Here is a 19,960-nt window from a genome sequence, read left to right as displayed (position 1 = left end):
CACACCAATTTCTTCACTTTCAAAGTCTTCAGAAAGTCTTCAGAAATCCAAAGTCTTCAGTCGAAGAACTTCATTTTTAGGGGTCGACTTTTTCTGTAATTATCAAACTCCTCATAGACTTATAGATATCTGTACACTCACAAACGCATTAGTCCCTTAACCTATAAGTCTTCAATACACCAAAATCACTAAGGGGCACTAGATGCACTTACAACCTCGCTTGCAGCTTCCTCATCAGCTAGTAGCATATTTAAACTAGCGCCTCCGAATTAAGCCCGAGGAGCCGGAAAAGCCTGGCGCGGCATTGGGAACTATGCAATATGGCTTTGTACGTAAAGTGCTAGTACTCTACTACTCTGTAGTTTGTGGCGTTGCACGCATGGACTTCACTCCATTATCGGCTCTATAAAAGAAATTCCTCTTGACGTGATTTTTTTTGTTTTGAAACGGAGGCAAAATCTTTGCCTCATCTCATTCATAAAGAAGGAACTAGTAACAAAGTTCGACGAGATCTATTACACCTCCACAAATGGAAGCGAAAAGCCTAGTCTCGATGTATCAAATAACTCAAATGTTCTGCCCCCGCAGTAACTGTCGCTGATAAACAGGCTGCTAATGTGTGCGTGAGAGGAGCGGCTGAGTAGGCCAGCTACGCGCTTGAATAGAGCATCGAGAGTACCCACTACGCAGGTGTACTTTCGCTGCATTGATAGTACATCGATGGTTCTAGAGAACAGTAGTACCCTCCTCTTCCAATTGTAGCTCCTTGGCCCTGAGACTCAAGAGTTCAAAACTGGTGCACTATACTAGAAGTACAATACATCGCACTACTAGCTGAGAAACTAGTACTAGTACTGCTACAGTACGAGTACGTAGTAAATAATAGCCTCACCCCTTCTCTAAGGAACGATCGAGTAGCTACAGTTGGAAGGGACAAGGCCCTGCGGTTACTATGCTCTTATCTCCTCCTTGCCAGTTCCCCTACCCCCGAAGAGAAGGCAGTTCGTCGCTGCTCCCATGGATTCGCCAGGCGGTTCTCCTGCTCATCGGGGCTGGGAGACCTTGGACAACGATCCTCTAGGAGAAATCGCACGCTGCTCCGACGTCCTCACCGCCGCAAGACTCGGTGCTTGCTGCACCCACTTTTTCAAGACGGTGCTTAAACAGGCTTGGGAAAAGGCCATGCTTGTTGGTCTTCCATGCGTCCTCGAGGAGAAGGTTCTTCTATGGGACAATCCTTCGAACATTCCACCACTCCCTGGCCATGGTTGCGACTCCGCTAGAGTTGCCGACGTTGAGAGGTAGTCGGATTTTGTCCGATGAGCAGGCCAGTCATGGAGTTTGATCATGTAGTACTTAGTTATTCCATTTCCATCCCGTAATTTCTCCGCTGCCCACCGTCTTGTATATAGGTCTGGGTCGGTGCCAACGAAGATTGGCTTGCATACCTCTGGCCGGATACCACCATCATTTTGCACAACATCCACAGCAGTGCGGCCGTTCCCATAGACCCCTTCTCCACCATTGGGATCGGCCTTCCAGACTGGCTGGGCTTGAATACGTATGATGATTCCTACATGAGATTGAAGAAGATAGCAATTGCGGACCCGCCGACAAAGCGACGTGGCTACGACAATTACTATCTCATCGCGGTGTTTGACATAAGGATTGCCATCAATGCAAGAGGCAGTAATGGCAGAGGCTGGCGCATGTTGGTCGTGACAGATTTGTACCCCTACATGTTCGAAGACGCCGTGCGCCATCTAGGCCGCATCTTCACGGTGACAAGCCAGGGGACTTGTTTCATCTGGTTGCCATCCTACAGTACGGGAGATTACAAACGGAATGCACAAACCATCATTTGCATCCCTAACGGTACTCCATTATTTTGCAGGGACCAGTCATCCCCCGATCAAAATAAGATTGCCGATCCTGGATGTGCATTTGCATCCGCGATTCGGTCTAACCTGGAACCTTGTAGCTGACTTTGGCATATTGGGATCAACTATCTTAGCAGTCGTTACCCATGGTACCACTGATGTGCAACATGGTCACACAATCTACCATGATCAGACCGTCACCATCTACCCAGGTATTCCATTCAGTATTATATTTTTTAACCCTCTCGCCTTCTCTTTCATTGTTGTACTACTTACTAGTACTAGTAGGAGTACTTTTTACCTTGGAGGACGCATATAGCTAGCTAGGCCCTTGAAGACTTGAACCCACTAGCTCCCACCATTTTTTCCATGTCTTACTATCTCATCCATGTAGCCAAGAGTGGCTATATATAATAAGCCAGTTATTTTACTTCCTCTATACCAGAGTAGTACTATTTGTTGCACAGTATTAATGACCGCCATATTTGAGCACAACATTATTATGCATGGACCTTGACTATGTACGTCACCATGTGTCTAGATCTGAGATGGCGCGTGTACCAGATGAGCGGCGCCGAGTTCGACTCACGTGATGCTACGTGGGTGCCGAGGAACACTCTTGGAGAGTACTCGCTTTTCCTTGGGGACAGCTACCCCATTGCGAAGCGGATGCCACCTTCCGTGCACGACACTGAAGGCCTGCCGTTCATGAAGCATGGTTGTGTCTTCAGTGCGCACCGCCGATGAACGACATGCTGGGACACGCTATCCCTGATTTATGCCGCTTCAGCTTGGATGAGTCTCTATCGTGTGGGACCAGACTAGAAAGCTGCGACAATGATTCCTGTTTCCCACCGCTATGGATCGTGCCATCCATGAAGAACACCTGGGACTGGAACCTGGAGGAGGACATGTAGCCCATCTATAACATGTAAGTGAAGTATGGTAAATTGTGAACTGTAGTGCTGTGAATATATGTAGACTAGCCGTGCACAAATTTATCACATGAAGTGGAGATGAACTTGTGTGGCATACTGGCATTTGTACTAGTAAATGTGTTATGTGTACGTGCAAATTGTGTGGTTGTTGCACGGGCTCCAACACGCTCTTTGAGAAAAAAGGTGGCACAGCTTTGGATATAGGTGACGTGGCGGCATCATACAGTAGCATCGTTCGCTATAGTTGTAGTATACTCCTACTAGCTCGACAACTCCTATAAACCCTTGTGCTTGGCTCTTTAACTCTTCGGGAGGTTCAACAGTTCGTACTCGTGTGAACCTTGCACTTGGCTCTTCGCCTCTTCGGAAGGTCCAACAATGATGATACTACAATACAATATGCTTCTGGCAATCTGACACCGATTGAACTGTTGCACGTCCACCACGAGGGCGAGGGTGAGGGAGAGGGAGAGGGAGAGGGCGTTGTAGTCAAAACCCTCTCCTCGTCCTGCGAGCCACCGCGCGCATGGGCGAGGGAGAGGCGTAGTAAGCAAGCTTCTCCTCGTTCGGCGAGTTGACGGGACACATCAAAGCAGTACTAGTACTAGTCCATACTGCGTCCTTTCCGGTTAATATGTCTTAATTTGAAATGAGAAAAATACACTGGCGGTCAGCGTATGTAATAATACGCTCTTTACGGTCACTATATAGTTTTGCGGTGATTATACGATCAATAGCTCGTCATAGAGCACCGTATTGCACCCTACTGACCGGCCACATAGTCGACGTGGCACTTTGTTCACTGGTTAAATTGTCACCTGGTTTCTGGGTCCCACCTGTCAGTTGGCAGAGCAAAGAAATTAGTTAAACAAAACTTTACGTATGCGCGACAGGAGCCTAACCCTTGCACGTGAACCACCCTGGATGTGCATGTGAGTGCATGCACGTGTGCTCCCTCGGTCTTCCAACAAAGAGTGTACATCTACACTTCCAATGCATTTAGCCTTTAATCTAAATCGATATTGATTGACTAATGCACCAACTTGTGCTCTAGCTATAGGCTACATGTCTATCCTTAATTACAGCATGCAACAACCTTCATTTAATCTTCTTCTCAATGGTCACATGTACACATAAGTCTGCTATGCATTTAGCCTTTAATCTAAATCGATATTGATTGACTAATGCACCAACTTGTGCTCTAGCTATAGGCTACATGTCTATCCTTAATTACAGCATGCAACAACCTTCATTTAATCTTCTTCTCAATGGTCGCATGCACACATAAGTCTGCTACTTTTGGGCATTAATTATGTCCTGGTCAATGTGTAAATCTCTAAATGTACAGTCTTTCACGGACGTAGGGAGTAGGTTGAGCACTTGAGCGTGAGCGTGTGTGTTGCGTCATGTGCTGTGTGCCGCATGGGTGCGTGAGTGTTGCGTGCGTCCATGTGTACGTGTGAGTGTTGCATGTTGCATGCATGCATGCATGAGGCTTTTACTCCCTCCCATTGACATGTTCATATTTCAAGCTTCATTAAAACGTTGCATGCAAGAATTAAGAGATAACTCATCAATGCGTATAAAAGTTCTGGTCATTTGTTCCTCACGCATGCATTTCAATTAATACGTTCGTTGACACAAAATTCTTGAGGAAAACGAGCCCATTATTGAGTACTTTTGGAAAAAGAAATCTTTGGGCACTCATCATTTACTACTACATTGGTTGATGATTTTTTTATTGACCTGCATATAAACCTCCGTCCTGGTTTAATGGTCCCCTTCGTACTTAGTGTAAAATTTTGACCGTAAATTTAACTAACAAAGTGTCAATGCATGTCATAAAAAACTATACCATTAGAAACTATGTTCAAATATGAATCCAATGATATAATTTTTGGTGAAATGCATTATCATTTTATTAGTTAAATACTCCCTCCATCTAGGTGTATAAGTCACTTTAGGAAAACCAAATAATCCCAAAACACTTAGGCGTGGTGCATTAACTCCCACCTTGTTTCTTGACATATCAACCACTAAGAGATGTGGGCGTGCATGTTTTGAATGACTCGAGACTACCAAACAGGACATGAAATGGTTAGTTCATTGCATCCAATGCTATTAATTAGCAAATAAACATTAAGTTATCTTGTTTTTCCCTCCTTGGTCACGGTGCACAACCAAAGATGACTTGTTCACCTGGATGGAGGGAGTAGATGGTCAAAGTTTGACACAAAATTAATGCGTTGGTAAACATAAATTTTTTGAGGAAAACGAGTGCATTAATTGAGTGTTTTTGCAAACTACAAAAATTATTCCACCACACATCATCTACCTTGGTTGATGAGATTTTTTAATTGAGCCCTATAAACCGGAAAGGAGGTAGTACTAGTACTCCTACATTATTGGTGCCGGGTGCCTTTGCCAATGTTTCATCTTGTTGGACAGGATGAGCGTACATGCATAGGGATACTGTAGATAGGAAGTCTTCACGATCCATTATTCCCCATCTCGGTCAGAGAGAACTATTCAACTAGTCTTCACAGTGAAGTCACAATACACGCTGCAGCAGATGGGACACTTAATTATAAAGCTGAACCAGCGTGTTGGTGTTACTAAATCAGCCTTACCCAGTACTGCCATCATGTTTGCCAGTGGAGCACGCTTCCGCAAATACACCTACGCACTTCTCTCCTCCATTGACTTACATATGGGCCCTCTTGAGGTAGACCCACATGTCATCAGCGTAACTATTTACACTCCGAAGGACGGTGTATCATGGTAGTAGTACTAATAGAATTGAGGTTTAATGCACTTTCTTCCCCGTCTTTCATTCTTCTTCCTCCTCTCTTCTTCTTCCTCCTCTCTTCCCATCGTCGACCGCACACCATTTCCCCCCGCTCACTGCTCGCCCGCCCGCGCCATCTTCCTTGGTAGCTCGCGCGTACCATATCCCCCGCTCACTGCTCGGCCACACACGCCATCTTCTTCGTTCGCCCACCCGAATCCACTTCCTCGCTGGCTCGCAGGCACCGAAAACCCCAATCACTCAGCGCCCTAAACACCCTATGGCAGAATCGACTCACACACATAGCCACGATTGGAATTCCCTCCCCGATGTTCTCTTGCAGCAGATATGTAATCGTATGGACCTGCTCAGCACCGTCCGTCTGGCCGCATGCTCGATGTCTTTGTACCGTCTACTCGTCTGCAACCGGCCGGCTCTTTTCAAGACACCCTGCTTGCTGATGCCCGATCCTCGCAGGTGGCCCAGACACCGACTTGACGATCCTACGGAGGTTGTCGTGGTGCCCCTCAACATGCTACCACTACCCGTCCACCTGTCCTTCATGCACGGCCACTACTGGGCGGGCATGAAGGCCAACTGGATCGTCCTCATCCACCAATCTAGTAGTCCGTGGCTTCTCGTGGATATCTACACCCAGCAAGAGATCACCCTTCCATCGTTGGATACCGCCGCCATTGAGCCTCGCGGCCCGCCGGACACTCCTGCCTACAACGCACGAGACGCGTCGAGCTTTTGGCTCGACCTCTGTTTCCTAAAGGTTGTAATCTGCGAAGTGCCCACACCATCAGAAGACTACATGGATTACAAGCTCATTGCCTTGTTCAACATGGGATTAGTCTATCTGGAATCTGGTCGCCATACATGGTTATGGCTCATCGTTAATCCTGTTCAGCCAACATTTCTGTCTGATGCTATTGTGCACGATGGCATTGTTTACGCGGTCGACGCACAGATTGGCTGCCTATACTGGTGGAATCTATCATCATGTAATTGTTCTATCTCATCTCATCTTTACCTTATGAATACGACTGCTTGTTGATTGTTACAAATTTAGAATAGAAAGTATGTCTATAACCACATCATTGCTATATGTTCCTCTCATTTCCTAGATTTTTGTGACCACACATGTTATTGTTAGAGTTGATATGAGAACAATTGACATCTAATGATTGTTAGAATAGATATTATGAGTATAACCTCATGATTGCTATATGTTACTCTCATTTCCAAGATTTTTATAACAACGCATGTTATTGGTTAGAGTTGATATGAGAACAGTAGTAAGTGCTATGGTAGAATATGAGTAGGCCCTGTCATAGCTGTTTTTCTCTCATTGTTACATGATGTTTGAACCATGACATATTGCTGGAATATGAAAGCCATTGGCTTATTTTTTAACTTGGGGTATGATTATGACCACGACATTGCAATTCTCTGTCTATGATATGTGTCACTGTTATAATAATCTTAATTCCACACATACTTTGAACATGATTGTATATTTTTGTCCTGTTGGTCTGCAATTTGAATTGTTGTAGCAGACGCAAATGTGTTGGCCTTCATGATTCCAGGACCTGGAATCATACCAGCCGATGGGTGGTGGTATATCGCTCGTTCAGCTGACGGCGGTCATTTGATGCTCATTCGCACGTACCAAATTGACCAAACCAATACAACAAACCACATGCAGTACAATGCCTAGGGCGTTCGTGACATTGATGGCTATGGCTGCTTCGTGTTCGAGAAAGATCCCAGCTTCATTGAGCCAAGCGTATTCAACTAGAGGCGGGTTTACAGCCTCGGCAACCACTCCATGTTCCTCGGGCTCAATTATCCGATCATCCAACCAATCATCGATCATATCACCGGCGATGATTACCGTGCTATACAACTTCCATTCGCTAGGGGGAATTGTGTTTACACATCATACCATGGGTTTCATGAATCACCATATCCAGAAATTCGTCGACAAAGCTTGTTACCTGATAAATCTTCAGTGTGTGAAAAGCATCAAGCTTCCATGCGATGGATGGCTTTTGCAAACCCGACATGCGGCGATATGGTTCATGCCAACAGCAAATATGCACAACTTAATTTGTACTGATATCTAGACTGAGTCATGTATCCTGCTGCTGTAGCATGATCCTCTTTTGTTGGATATTATGTACCGTTGTTAGTTTGAAGCAGTCCTTTAGTTTGACGGATAGATATCTTTCTGGGATCAAATGCGTCCTAACTCACCTGCGTAGGATGTACTGATAATAATGATGAAGATGTTATGCAGGCATATATATTGAGTTATTATGTTACTAGTCACACAATATTATTCTATTACCAGTCCGTCCTTATAGGAGGCGATCCGTCCATGCCCAACCGTCACACTCGGCTCGGCCCCACGACCTCACCTCCACCTTCCCGAGCGCCATCGCCGCCACCCTCCCGTGCCGGCCTCTGCCTTCCTCCGCAACACCGGCGGGATCCGCCTCCCTTCCCCACGCCGCCGGCCGCCGCCTCCCTTCCCCACGCCGCCGGCCGCCGCCTCCCTTCCCCACGCCGCCGGACGCCGCGTCCCTCCCCAACGCCGCCCTCCGCCGCCTCCGTCCCCAACGCCGCCCTCCGCCGCCTGCCTCTCCCGCGCCGCCCTCCGCCGCCTGCCTCCCCCGTGCCACCCTCCGCTGCCTCCCTCCCGGTGTCTTGCCACCGCGTATCTTTCGGGCGATGCCGATTGCTCCCTCCACAGGCCGATTGCTCCCTCCACAGCAACAACTACGTTGGCGTGCACAGGTGCATTGGCTCTCCGGCCTCCTCTCTCTACCACTAGTATATAGTCCGCGAGGTGAGTAAGTGGTGACAGATTAGCTGCTGCTTCTGCTATTATACATGAACTGAAGAAATTTGGGAAGGATTTGATGCTTATTGAGCTACTACAGAATGAGTGGCATTTGTGCCCCGTGGGTGTTTGTTCTAATGCTTAAGAGAGGAGTGTGTTCCATTTTTGCTCACAAAAAAATTGTACGAAATAAATTTCTTTTCCAATATACACACATGTGCTCAACAAAAAACAGGATGAAGTATTGAAGTTTATGCTTGCGTACAACTTTCACTCTATGTTGGTTCACTCAAAAAACACGTGCAGGTGAGGTTGGTGATTGCTTCTTGCTGCCTCTATTTTTATCATGATTTGGTGTGTGCACTGCAGGAGTGTTTTTGTTCTGAGATCAGTTGCTCAACGACAGAATTGTTATTGCACAGTACATGTATTACTACTGTGAAGGTTCAGAAATCAGAACTCAAAGAAGTATTGACAGCATAACTGCATAACTACTGTATATTCAAGGAGTCGGGTTTTGCTCCTGCGTCATCTCGTCTCCTCCGTTCAGCAAAAGCCTCCAGATAAGTTCACACATATGGTTTTGTTCTTTCTATAATTCTTGAGTCCAAACACCTTTGTTTTTTGTTCCTGAGAAATTAAATAAACCTGTAGAAGTTTGTGGTATAAAATTCTGTAAGTTCGAAATTGGGAAACTGGTAAGTGCAGACAAAATTAAAACTGTCAAAGAACTGAGGCTACGCCACACCAGTACAAACTTTTTAAATGTTTGAATTTTGTTACAGCAAAAACTGAATGGATGGCAAGATGAATATAATTATTATTAAGAGTTTCTTTTTGAACGTCTCCGGTTAATATACATGAACTTGATTATCTTTTTAACCAGTTAAATATACATGGTTGGCAAGATGACTATAGTTGTTATAGCAAAAACAGTACATTTTTTCAAGAAAAGTTTCTGTTTGAACTTCTCCGATTAATATAGATGAACTCAATTATCTTTTTAATATGCACTCACATGAGCTCGTTTGGATTTGTGTGTATATTTGTAACACAATCAATTGAGATCTCGAGAGACCGTAAGTTCAGTCGACCTTGGCATCACGAGCGGGTTCAGTTCGATCTCGCACAGTGGGCAGGTCCCCGATGGTGTGTGCGTCAGGTCTACTCGCACGAGTGGACATCAGATCACGCAAGTGGGCAGGTCCCCAATGGTAAGAACTAAGAACTTGTTCTATTCCTACTGCTTTCAAGTTGTTTGTTGATATGCTTACAAGAAATGAAATATCCTTTTTGATGTTTCTTTGTTGCCAAATAAAAAGCTAATATTTACGGACATGTGCAGTATAAACATTTGTTATGGAGTAGTACACATTTTAAAACTTTTATATAATTGCAAAAAAACAGGTATTCTCATTCCCAAGAACCTACAAAAAAAATCAACTTATATTGATAGTTTTGGATCTAGTCCTTATGGCCCGGTTCTAGTAACTGTGTCGCCCGCGCGTTTTAGGTTTTTGTTATCTCTCCTGAATGCTTTTGAAGAGCTTCAATTGTTTTTAGTTCATCTTTTGAATTCTTTTTAGTACATCTACTTGTACCTAAGCAGGGGAAAGCTAGAAGAGAGGGGGTATACATGGCGTCGGAGATGCTGCTCAGGAGGATCCATTCCATCTGCTGTCTCGCCGGGGACCGCCGAGCGCAGCTGTTCGGCAGCGGGGAGGGGATCCATTGTCTCGTTTCTCCGGTCAGCCATCCATCATTCTGCAGCAACGCATATGAACAAGCCGGTGCGGGCTTGCTCAAGCAAGGTTTGCCCTTTACTTCACCCCCGAATTTCTCCCAGTAATGGATGGATGCGGTATCTCTTCCCGCAACTTAGCTCATGGGTAATGCGTTGAATACTCATGGACGCATTTCTCCACCAAATTAACATTAGTGTTCCTGGATTTCTTTGTGACGTATAACGGCTGAAGGTTTTCTTGGTTTGAACGAATAAATACAAGGTTGTTCAGTGTTTTATTTACAGTTTCAAATGGGAGGATGAGGTAGCCGTGAAACAAACTTAACTTGTGCATACCTCTGAACAAATAAACAACAGTGATATTTCTGGAGATGGTTAGTGCCTATGTGTCTCTTGCTTCTCTTGAAGGGTTCGCCTATTTATCCCAGTAGTATGCTGCTCTTTTGTATGTTGAACTCAAAACCAGTTAGTGCAAAAGTCTAGAACTACAACCATCAAAGAAGTGCCAGTATCTTAGTTCTGTTAGAAATATATGCATTTTTGTCTATATAAAAAGGACAACAAAAATATGTGTTGGAAGTTCAAAGAACGTAAGATGTTCAGGAAAGAGTTTCAAAATAAAAAGGTTCTAGAAGGTCATATATTAAATCTGAGAAAGTTCGGAGATGAACAATAAATAAGTATAATAACAACAAAGAAAAAATTGTGAGAGAAATGCAGTTTTGGCCAGTTCTTATTTGAGCGACCAAGGCGGATCCGCACATGGAGTAGCTTTGAATGGTGGTCGTGCGCGAAGGGAGGTTGGGGTAGGGTAGGGGAGTAGAATATGTTATGTTACTACAGTTCTAGTTGTATTTCTAACAGAGCTCATATAGTCTTTAGTCTTTTTTTGAAAAGGAACACAAGTGTATTCCTAGCTCGATGTATATATAGTTCTAGTTGTATTTCTAACAGAGTTCACTCGTCTATCGACGGAGACGAATACCAAGCTGAGGACAGTCGGTTTGCAAGAACCACAACCCACACGGCCATGTGTGATATTGCAGCAAAAATATTGGTTTTATGTGGAGGTGATCAGTGTAGCACCGGGCGACCCCGACCACCGGCACCACTTTTTCCTGACCTCCCGCTTGCCGCCCCGCCCGTCCCCTCATAGGACCTCACCACTGTCGTCTGTCTACCTACTTCCTCGGTGAGCCCATGCTCTTCTGCTCTTGACGCTCGAGCCGCCTGCACTTATGTTCTCTGTTCAAAAATTCCCAAAGCATCAGTACTTTGTATCAGGACAGGATACACCATGTTAGTTTTGCAAATTTTCATTATGCTTGTGTGTCCAAAATATGTACAGTTACTGCTTTTGATTTCTTGCAGCGCAGAGAAGTTACCCTGTTGCGGGCTGACCTGGAGGCTCCTTCTCCACGTCGACACAATTGCAGGACCAACTTGCTACTGACCACGCAAGCTTCCTGATGGAGCTCGTGTCCAATGATACTGAAAGGAAAAACTGCTCTAGTTTTGAACTTATTATTCAGCCATGCTATTACTGAGTGAAAAATGAGTGAAAGTGTATTGCAATTGATCTCTCTTAGATCATGACAATCCTCTATTTATCCTTTGTTTGCTTGTTTTTTGGTCTATAATTCAAGAACTTTGACCTTCGTAATTCGGTTTTTGGTTAATTTGTTGTTATGCCCAGTACAAACCATTAAATCTGAAGAGGCTTCTAATAGTGAGAAAATGTGCAGTCGGTGTGGTGTATATGTCATTCATGTATGAAAATGTGCAGTCGGTGTGGTGTATATGTTATTCATGTACATGTATTATATGTGTGGAAAATTTTCTGTATATGATGAGATGATTGCTACTTTTTCAAAGAAGGTATACATGACAATTTGATGTGCGTGCAAGAATGAAAAAATGGTTTGAATCAAAAACATTGATCAGTGCAAATTAAAAACAATGATCAGTTCAAAATTAAAATATGGTTAGCTTTTCGTATCCTGTGACGTTGACGTCGAAGCAAACGTCCAAGTTCTGCAACTAATCCATCCAGATGGGACATGGAGATCAGTCCAACAGGCGCATCTAAAGCGACATGTCATGCGCTGCCCATCCATCCCCACGCCTGTCCGCCGCACGTCGTGTCATATCGGCTCGCCATCAACCACCGTTTGTGGCTCAGCCCCGCGGTGCTTCCACGATCCCCACACGCAGCCTCCTTCTATGTTGCCCTCGCCTTGCTCTCCTCCATATATTGGCATTGTAAAAACACAACAAGTTCACAAATAAAAAAATTGTAAGTTCAACATGACGTCCCAGATAAGTTAAAAAAAACTCAAACAAAAAGAAACCCCATGAAAATTCAAATGGTAAAAGTTCAAGTCACAAAACGAGAGAAGTACAAAACATCATTGCAAAAAAATGAGTTAAAAAAAGAAACACACGAAAAATCTTCCTTTTGAAAAAATATCATTTAGCTCAACGATATAAACTATTTCGGGGACTATGATAACCAAAAAATAGAGTAAAGTCTATATGTAAAAACACGCTCAGTACAAATCCATACGGACATCGGTTCAAGTATTCTTTTTTCAGAAACATCCAAAATTTCTTTGAAAAATACCTCAGTACAAACACACACATAGATTAGTACGAGTACTCTGTTTTTCAAATAGAAAAACAGCATAATGGGTCTCACCGTATTCAAAATTACTCTTAAAAGATTGTATTATTAGCACTGTTCTGAAAAAGTTGATGTGGCTTTAGTTAAATACATCATAACAAATTTTTTTTTGAAAACGTAATTCTCTTGTCTATGGATTGTTCAAGCTCTTCAATCATTACTAAAAATGGGTCACTAGCGTATAAGTTCAAAACACAAACTTTTCTCGGGAAGAAATTCAGTCAGTGAAACTATATAAACTATGCAAGTTCAGTGATGATGACACTGTCAATTCAGATGAGAAAACACATTTAGAATTACAATCTTTTTTCTACTTCTATAAGTTCATGATCAACCCCGAGGTAGTTGAAATAATCTAGTCATATAAGTCAAAATAATCTATTCACTTGTATTATTTTGTGCTCACACTATTTACTATGTTGTGTGACAGGTTGATGAAGATGTTGATTTTACAAAAGGATCGGTGAAGCATTGGGCAATGGACACACTATCTTCATGAGATGGTGTATTGCACGACATACTTCCATTAGTTGAAGATGATACATGGAGCAGTGACCGCTCAACACTTTTTTTTGTGATAAATGTTATTATGATCTATTCTATGTATTATATTGTATGATCGGGAGAACTCAGAAGTTCATGTGTTGTCGGTGAAAAATTTCAAAACATTTTGTTTAGTAAGAACTTTTTTTATCAAATGATAAACCTATGTTAATGGAAAACAGTAGTTGAGACGAGAGAAGTCCAAAACATCGTTGCAAAAAGAAACACATGATTTTTTTCTCTTTTCTTTATGAGAAAATACCATTCAGCTCAATAGTATATACAATGCAAGTTCGAGGACTATGATATCGTAAACCGAGGAAAACCATATCAAAGATAAACAGTAAAATCTAGTATGTGAAAACACGCTCAGTACAAATCTATATGGGCATCAGTTCAAGTACTATTTTTTCAGAACCATTCAAAACTACTCTATGAAAAATATATCAGTACAAACACACACATAAATCAGTACAAACATAGTCCAACACATCATTGTAAAAAAGTTGAGTTAAAAAAACACATGAAAATTTTCTTTTCAAAAGAATATGATTCAGTTCAACATATAAACCATGCAAGTTCGGTGACTATGATATCGTGTACCATTGAAACGTTACGAGGAAAATCATATACCGAAAAAATAGAGTAAAAGTCTAGTCTATGAAAACATGCTCAGGACAAATTCATACGGACATCCGTTCAAGTACTCTCGTTTTGGAACCTTTCAGAAATACTCTGTGAAAAGTAAATCAGTATGGACACATACATAGTTCAGTACAAGTACTCTGCTTTTTTTTACGGAAAAACATCACGACGTGTCTCACCGTATTCAAAATTACTCATCAACGATTGCGAATTTGAGAAAACGTTCAACATGACTAAGTTTCACATTTTTGATAGCTATCCAACGGTATATTATTTGCCCCATTTCGACAAACTTAAAAAAAATCACGTTCAAAATCAAATTTGACCGTATTCGAATTCGTTTTTAAACTGTAAAGAATTAGAAAAACATTTCTATACGAAAAAGTTGCGCATTTTCCATAGCTTTCCAATGTCGTATCATTTGAATCAATCCGACAAACCGTTTGCAAAAACAATACGAAATACGTTTCGCCCAGAATTTTATCATTTTTCAAATTTATTTTTAATTGTATATAATTTGGAAAAACATTAGATATATGGAAGATGCGGACTTTTACCAGCTTTCCAATGCCATCTTATTTGCTCAATTCCGACCAACCATTTGAAAATTGAGTCCAAAATATGATTCGCGTTTTTGGTTAAAAAACGGTTTTTTTTCAAAACTGCTCTTAAACCGTGATGATTCTGCAAAAAAATTACTATATATTTGTAATGTACATGTCAAGAGCTTTCCAACGATATAATACACGCCCCATTCCAACGAAAAGATGATCAGTTCGACGAGATGAAAATCATCAGTACAACCGCGTGAAACCATCAGGTCAAGTAGGGTAACAGAATAATATTCTGTTACGCGAAACAGAATAGCCCAGATGTGTGTTTATATATATATATATATATATATATATATATATATATATATATATATATATATATATATATATATATATATAACCCTTCCGAACTGCGCAAGAACACACAGCTAACTGTGTGAACTATACTAGTTAACTGCCATTTTTTTGCATTTGTTTTTTGTCGTAATTATTGAACCGTTCATCGGAATGATGCAAATGATATACCGTTGGGTAGCTATTGAAAAGGAGCAAAAACTCATGTTGATCATTTTCCCAAAGTCAATTCGGTTTTTAAACAAAATTCAAAAAACTAGAAATCCTTCAAACAAGTTTTCAATATTTTTGTGAAAGAAATTTTCAAACCATTTGTCGGAATGTTGCGTATGATATTCCGTTGGAAAGCAATGGATTAGTCCGAACTTTGGTATAGAGAACTCGTTTTCAGATTTGTTCCAGTTTAAGAGCAGTTTTCAAAAAACTAACGTCATTTTCGTCATTTTTTGCTCGAACTGCTACAGTACACGCTAATTGCTCGACCAGAATAGCTAACTTACATATGATGATCAAGCTAACTGTCGGCACTGAAGAAACTTAATTTTTTTTTCCTTGTTTTTCCCGGATCAAGCTAACTGCCGATATTGAAATAGCTAACTGTCAGGGATTGTGGCAGTTAACAACAAGTTAACTGCCGGACAGAAGGTACTATTTTTTTTCTTTTACATTTTGTCCCGGGTCGAGCTAACTGACGAACACCGTAACTGCTCGATCGTAATAGCTAACTGCCCTATCCTGAGCAAGGTAACTGCCGGGCTGAAGAAACTAATTTTTTTTCTTTTGTTCGTTTTTTCGGGTCAAGTTAACTGTCGGGACTGAAATAGCTAACTGTCGGGATTGCGGCAGTTAACTTGGTGTTAACTATCAGGACTGCAGATACTAATTTATTTTCTTTTGTTCTTTTTTGCCGGGCTCACGCTAACTGCCATGAATGTCGAGGTTAACTACCATGTCAGCTGATGTTAACTGCCACTATGGACGTTTTTTCCCCATATTTGTTAACTTCTTGGGGGAAAAATTTCATAGCTAATTGTGGCTAACTCGCGGAAAGAACTGCTTCATCTCAAAAAGTTAACTTCTTTGTCTTAGTACAGAAAACTAGACATAACAGTAAACGCCACGGCCATCCAAAAACGGGAGCTACTTGGAGAGGGGTGGCCCTGGAGGGGCGGTGCTAGTGGAGCAGCAGGTCGGTGGAGGATGGCATCGGAGGCAAGGGTGGAGGTGGCTGGCGATTGGGAGCACGAGGTCTCCGTCGGTGACTACCATGAGGCATGAGCATCCTTTGCCATGTTGGAGTTAATTTTTTCCTTTTTTAAAGATGAATTTCTGCCCGGTCGAATAGAACCAGTTTTTTAAGTAGTGAAACTTCTTTTTTGAACTGTTTTAATTTCTTTTAGGAAACTTCTGCAAGTCCCAATGTTAACTAGCATTTTTGCTCAGTTAATTTCGTGCATCTTTTCATATATACTGCTGCTACGTGAAGTTAATGGACTGAAAGTAAACCAATGTTAACTGAACGGAAGTTAACCACTCCTTTTTTATAGTATATCTTCATGAGGTACTAGTAGTTAACTGAACCGAAGCTACTACGTACCTTGCAAGCCAAGTACCAATTTTTTTTAGCAAGTGGATTGAAAGTGTTTCCGGCCATCGAACTACTTGGCTGGCGCAAGTAACTGTACCTTTTTTTATACATACAGTGCTCTTTTGATACATGTGCACTTTCAAACCAAAGTTCTATAAGATGTTTCTAGACATGAGTTTTTTAGGAGAGCCGAACTGAACCCGAAGGCACAAGCTAACTGTTGGACTCTAGCTAACTGATGGTTTCTCCGAGTAAAAAAAGGTTTTTGAAAAACTAACTGTTGTTTTTGCTAACTGCTACACATACCCCCAAGTGAACCACCACAACATCTAAAAGCTAATAGTTGTTTTTGTTTATATAATCAGACTTTTTGTGCTGAAAAAACCATAGAACAACTGCTGCAAATTTCTAAGTAAACTGCCATTTTATTTTATTCAATAATGAACTGTACTCTTTATGGGTTTTTTAGTTAACTGCAGAAATTCCAAAGTTAATTTCCCCGGGCTTTTCTATGTTTTTTATACATAACTGCTGAAACCCCAGGAGTTAACCGAGCCACCAACCAAATGTGGACTTAAAAAAGAGGGAGTCACGGACAGTGACATGATACATTTTCATAAAATTATCTAGTTTTACTTATGGTGCACAAAGGAACAATATTGCAGTGCACTTAGAAAAAAAAATGAAGGAACTTCTCTCTACCACACGTAATCTTATTGTTTCACGTTGCTTGTGTTTTCCTTTTTTTCCTCAATAACTGTAAGCACTAATACTCTTAACTGCACTATAGAAACTGAACCAAATGAACTCCATGGGTGCTGCCGTCTCACCCATCATTGACGGGGCAATGAAACAATTTTTTCATTAATCGCAATGGCTAACTGCTGAAACTATACGTAACAGTCAAAACACAAACAGAAAGAACCAGATTTGAGAACTTCAGAAACTATAAACTATGTAGCTGCTGAACTATACACAACCGCTGCCAATGCCTACTAGTATTTTTCACAGAGAACAACCATGTACAGTTAAAAAATGCTAACTGCGTTGGGGGCAAGTTGATGCTGCTCGACGCCTGAAGTGAGGCCGGCTGGTTTAGGGAAATTAAATTCACCATTTTTTCAGGTAAAGCTACCTGCATAGGCCGGCTGGGTTAACTTCTATTTTTCAGTTAAGCTAACTGCATAAGGCCGTCGAAGCAGAGATATGGAAGCCATGGATCTAGAGGCAGGGGAGGAGCCACGTCGGAGTCGTGTGCCGGACCAGGAGGTAGAGGGAAGCAGCAGCCGGAAATTTGGGGAGCAAGGGAAGAGGGTCGGCGTCCTCGGTCGCCATGGCCATGGCCAACCGAGCATGAGGTCGGGGGAGTGGTGGCACTGGAGGCAAGGGTGGAGGGGGTTGGCTGGGTGGTGATGGGGAGAATGAGGCCACCGTGGGAGGAGCATGGCAGAGGCCACCGCGTGGCGACGATGAGTCCATCGGTCGGATCTCGTGGATGGGAGACAGGCCGGAGAGAGGATGCTGGTGAAGAGGGGCGCCAACCGGTGGCTGTAGGTGGAGCGAGAGATGTGCACGGCTGTGGCAGGCAGGTCCACCGTGGGGGAGGTCGAGGAATGGTGCGCGCCGGCAGGATGGTGGTGGAGCGCGGCTGCGGCGGCCGGTGTTAGCGTACTACGCGCGGGGCGGCGGCATGGCCGGGATTGGCTGCATCTGGTGGTAAGCGGCGGCGGCGGCGCCTGGAGAAGGTGGTTGGGGTGGCTGGGGGCGCGCAGCAGCCGGCGGCAGACCAGAGCTCCCTCGCGACGCTACCGCGCCGCTCGCTCCGTGGCTCGCTCCCTTCGGAAAAGAAACAGGATTAGGAGGGTGGTTCCTAAATAAGCTTATTTAGGAACTCTAGAGGTTGCAGAATAGTCACACTCTATATATATATATAAAGTGTTGTCTAATGAGAATTATATTTTGTATTACTCATGTAGCCTACAAAGTCTGTCGCACAGCGTTGTAACTTTTTACTCCATTTCTAAATTTGTACTAGTCCTCTGTACCGTATATTGCGCTACTCGTAATACTACCTTCCTCCTTGTTTATTGGTCCCCTTCGTAATTTGCATCAAATTTTGAACATAAATTTCACTAACTAAATGTTAATGCATGTCACAAAAATTATATCGTTTTATTCGTATTTGAACATAGTTTCCAATGGAGTAATTTTCGGTGACATGCATTGATATTTTGTTAGTTAAAACCTATGGTTAAAATGTGACACTAAATACGACTAGTAAGTAGTACAGTAGCAGTACTAGTATACGTCGGTCAAATTATTCATCATGTCCTCACATTAAATTGACGTGACAACACGCTGCGCGTGAGGTGACACAAGAGTCCTGGCGGCGTATTCGGGTATTGTGGACTTCAGATTTGGAGTACCACTAATCTGTCGAAATCTTTCATCATTCACTTAAAACAGTCGATTGATCATACATTGAGTACCATATAACTAGAATTAACCGATGCAAGTCCAAGAAGGATTGGCCGATGTTGCCGGCTGGCGTCAAGTTCGATCCCACGGATCAGGAGCTGATCGAGCACCTTGAGGCCAAAGTGAGTGCTGACAGCGCGAGATCTCACCCTCTCATCGATTTGTTCATACCAACCATCGACAGCGAGCACGGCATATGCTACACCCATCCTGAGAAACTTTCAGGTAAGACACCGATCGGCCGTCTACTTGCACAAACATATTCCTTTGTTTATAGCTCTATTTTTCTTTTTAGATGCAGACCTAGCGAAGCAATTACGATTTGACAGTTAATAAAAAGTGAAACAAGTGACTGCAACATGCCAAAGATGTTATGAAAATGCCAACTACATACACTAAAACTTGTATTCGAAAATACCACAGGTATCACACTGAGTGGCCTAAGTAAGCATTTCTTCCAGCGCAACTCCAGGGCATTCAAAAGGGGCACGTGGACGCGTCGCAAGATACAGTCGGAGTGCGGCATGCACGCGATGTGGCACAAGACCGGCAATACCTTGCCAGTGATGGTCAACGGCCGGCAGACGGGCAGCAAAAAGGTTCTGGTGCTGCACACCAACAAGAACTTCAACCAGCAGAGGGACCAACTGGGTGATGCACCAGTACCACCTCGCGGACTTGGAGCAAGAGAAGGAGCGGGAGATGGTCATCTGCAAGATTTTCTACCAGACAAACACTAGGGCCAGGACTAAAAAGATTGTAAGTTAGTTTGGTATTGGTACTTGTACTACCTTGTCGTCCACAAGTTGGTATTGTTGTTAACGATCTTTCGGTATGAACTTGGCATTTGCTTCCAACCATCATGCCGAGGGTCGACATGGGTATAAAGCTGAATCATTTTGTCGGCGTTCTGG

At 42.9% G+C, this 19,960-nt stretch overlaps 1 long non-coding RNA gene across 1 annotated transcript; it reads left to right on the top strand.

Annotated features, from left to right (window-relative positions):
- The first annotated feature begins 7,952 nt into the window (after positions 1 to 7,952).
- Positions 7,953 to 11,864, top strand: LOC109740284 (uncharacterized). The gene is made up of 4 exons (XR_012188686.1): positions 7,953 to 8,411; positions 8,827 to 9,671; positions 10,067 to 10,268; positions 11,573 to 11,864. It is a non-coding gene; the product is annotated as an uncharacterized lncRNA (long non-coding RNA).
- Positions 11,865 to 19,960: the final 8,096 nt, after the last annotated feature.

Source organism: Aegilops tauschii, chromosome 7, assembly GCF_002575655.3.
Source record: "Aegilops tauschii subsp. strangulata cultivar AL8/78 chromosome 7, Aet v6.0, whole genome shotgun sequence".
Taxonomy (NCBI): Eukaryota; Viridiplantae; Streptophyta; class Magnoliopsida; order Poales; family Poaceae; genus Aegilops; species Aegilops tauschii.
The sequence above is the reverse complement of the archived record's forward strand: the minus strand, read 5'-3'. Positions and strand labels throughout refer to the sequence as shown.